This window comes from Amphimedon queenslandica, unplaced genomic scaffold (genome assembly GCF_000090795.2).
Source record: "Amphimedon queenslandica unplaced genomic scaffold, v1.1 AMPQUscaffold_10004, whole genome shotgun sequence".
Lineage (NCBI taxonomy): Eukaryota > Metazoa > Porifera > Demospongiae > Haplosclerida > Niphatidae > Amphimedon > Amphimedon queenslandica.
This window is the reverse complement of record NW_003549725.1, coordinates 1-3,140: the sequence shown is the minus strand read 5'-3', so window position 1 is coordinate 3,140 and position 3,140 is coordinate 1. Positions and strand designations below refer to the sequence as shown.

The following is a 3,140-nucleotide window of genomic DNA, read 5'->3' as shown; positions in this document are numbered from 1 at the left end:
ACAAAAAATTTCGTAAATATTGCATTTTTTCACAATCAATTAAAATCTATGAAAATTGATTCAATACCATTCAAGATGGCCAATAAGTTGAAAGACAACAAAAAGTAAAGCCACGAAATTGATTCTTAAACAGATCCGCAAAATGTTTGGGCCAGGAAAATTTTCTATGCTATTGTAGCTCATGTTCTATATTCTCAAATTGGTTTTTTTGTTTCACTGTGTGTGTAGTTTAAACTAGAACTGACCATCTGGGTTCTTATTACTTGAAGTAGGTTTTAAGATCATTTCCTGTATTTTTTCCTTCTCTTTGTTGCTTCTTTCAACAGTCATGCTGTAGTTCTTTTAAAAACCTTAAGTGACAAAATTCTTCAAGTCATTCAACGTTGGTTTTTAAATTGTTTCATGTACTACTGATTTGTCACTACTTGTTTTTTCTCCTCAATTCATGACATAGTTAATACAAGGACTGATCAAACTGTTTTTATCATTTGAAATTTTAAAATGATGTTTCATGAATTACTAACTTCTCTCACTTGTTTTTTTATTTCTGTTTCATAGTATGTTTTACACCTGAAGTGAGTAATCAAACTTTATTGTAAAATAATATTCCATGTACTTTAGACTTCTAGCTATTTGTTTCTTTCTACTTTTAAGTTTCATGATGTACTTTTACCTGGAAGGTCTGAGTTTCATCATTGGCAGTTTTTTTTTTAAGTAATGTTCCATGTCTCTCCATTTGTCTTTTTCCATTTTCATAGTGTCTTGTATATCCAAAGTAACTCAACACACTGGGTTTTTATCATTTAAAGTTAGTTTCAATATGATGCTTCATGTAATTCTTAGTTTTGACTTATTTGTTTCTTCGGTAGAGTTTATACCAAGAGTCATGAATCAAACTTATTTGAGGTCAGTTTTTGAAACGATGCTTAGTGTTTGACTTACTTTTTATCTGTTTCTTCTGTTTTCAGTTTCATAACATGTATGTTGTAAGTGGCTGATTAGACTTAATTTTTATGGTTTGAGGTTGGTTTTATGATGTGTTATATGCTACTCATTTTTGATCTATTGCTTCTCATAGTATACACCACAAGTAACTGATCGGACAGAATTAACTCTTTTGTGGTAAGTTATTGAAATGTTTTATGTTCTGTTTCTCACTATTTCTTCTTGTTTTCTCAGTTTTATAGTATAGTTAATAGCTGGAGTGATTCATAACATCTAATTCTTTATAATTTTATATTTGAGGTTGGTTATTGAAATGTTTGACGTTCTACTTATCACTAATTCCTTCTTAGGTTTATAATAGTATGGTTCAAACTTGGAGAGACTAATCTGACTCAATTCTTATTATGTGATGTTACTTCTTAATGATACTCCATTTTCACTGACTTTTAACTATTTTTTTCTCAATTTCATAGTATAGTATGTACCAGTCCTGACTGACATTACTACGTGTTCATATTATGTGGTTGTCTTAAATTGATGTCTCATGTACCACTACATGTATTTGATTCATCATTTCACAGTTTCTTGGTACAATTGACTGCGGTCTAACTATGTTTTACATACTACTGGCTTTTTTCAATGTTTCTTCTTTCTCAGTTGCATAGCATCAATTACAATTTCAGAAGAAACTGATCAGACTAAATTCTTATTATTTTACTTTGGTGTTGCAATGATGTTTTATGAACTACTGACTTTTCACTCTGCTTCTTGTTTTCTCAGTTTCATACCATAGGTTATACCAAAAGTGACTAAACAGACTGAGTTCTTATCATTTGAGGTAGGTTTTAACATGATATTTATGTATTCTGACATACCTGATGTAACTCATCATTCCATTATTTGGGCTTTGTTCAATAATGTCATGTATCTTCGACTTCCACTATTTCTTACATTTAAGTTTAAAGATTGTATTTATGTATATCATCAGTCAGTCCGTGTTCGAATCATTTGACAAACTTTAAAATGTTTTTGGTACTACAAAATTTCCACTAATTGTTTTCTTTCTCACTATTATAGTACCAGGAGTAACTGATCCGTCTGAGTTCTGATCAGTTGCTATTAGTTTTAAAAATTAATGATGTGTCAACTCAAATTCTCTTTTTCATTTGTTTCACAGTATGATGTGCACCAAAAGTGAGCAATCTTACATTTAAGTTATGTTTTAAAATGTTTTATGCATTTTTGACTTCTATTTGTTTATGAATTTCATGACGTAGTTTCTACCTCGATTGACTGGGTTTTATAATTTGAGGCTTTTTCCACGTTTCATGTTTCATTCCACATTTTCATAGTTTGTTGGCAGATTCTTCATCATTTGAAGTTTGTTATGATGCTTAATGTACTTTAGACTTTTTTCACCAATTTTTTCCTTTTTCAAATTCATGACAGTTTATGTAAAGAGAAACTAATTAACTTCGTTTGAGGCTGGATTTTGAGATGACTTTTAGTGTTTGACTCACTTTTCATCTGTTGTTTTTCTAGTTTCATGTTGTGTTATATACCATGAGTGACTGATGACACTGTTCCTGTCATTTGAGGCTGCTTTTAAATGACATTAATATACAACTCACTTTTGATTTGTTGCTCCTTTCATAGTATTCTTCGATTTCAAGATAATTTATTCATTGAGTTTTAACCAAAATAACCTAAGGAAATGAATCAGAACATTGTTGCAATGACGAGTACCACGCCCAATGGACCTTGTGCTTTGAACCTTCTAATTAATGCGCATCTCTCAACTGGAGTAAGATGGTGGATCTTCTGGTGAAGAGGCAGGCTGAACATTTTCCTTTTCTATCAAGTCACCATTATTTGAGGAACCACTTTTATCTCTTTGTTTCATGACACTATTTCTCCTGTATGCTCTTTGGTTGTTGTTTAGGCTTTCTAAGCAGTTTTTATAGGCCTAATCTCACCATGTCCAGAAATCTACAGTGCTGTACGGACCAGACCTTAAAAAATAATGATATTCATAGTTCAATTAATTATTGTAATTATACTCATTATCAATAATTAAGTGTCGTCACAGTAACAAACAATGGCGTGTGAATGTAAACAAAATAAAACTCCTGGATTCTACAAGGAGTTTCATGAAGATAAAAAAATAGTGGATGATGTAGGATTTGTGACAGGTA

The 3,140-nt window shown here is 31.1% G+C and overlaps 1 long non-coding RNA gene across 3 annotated transcripts; it reads left to right on the top strand.

Annotated features, from left to right (window-relative positions):
- The first annotated feature begins 24 nt into the window (after positions 1-24).
- Positions 25-3,134, top strand: LOC109590448 (uncharacterized). Of its 3 annotated transcripts, XR_002189321.1 has the most exons (11): positions 25-268; positions 327-382; positions 455-575; positions 622-808; positions 870-906; positions 969-1,023; positions 1,079-1,122; positions 1,180-1,245; positions 1,296-1,783; positions 2,023-2,139; positions 2,223-3,134. It is a non-coding gene; the product is annotated as an uncharacterized LOC109590448 (long non-coding RNA). The 3 variants fall into 3 exon arrangements; XR_002189320.1 differs by having other exon boundaries at positions 25-575; positions 2,223-2,325; positions 2,395-3,134; XR_002189319.1 differs by having other exon boundaries at positions 25-575.
- The last annotated feature ends 6 nt before the right edge of the window (positions 3,135-3,140 follow it).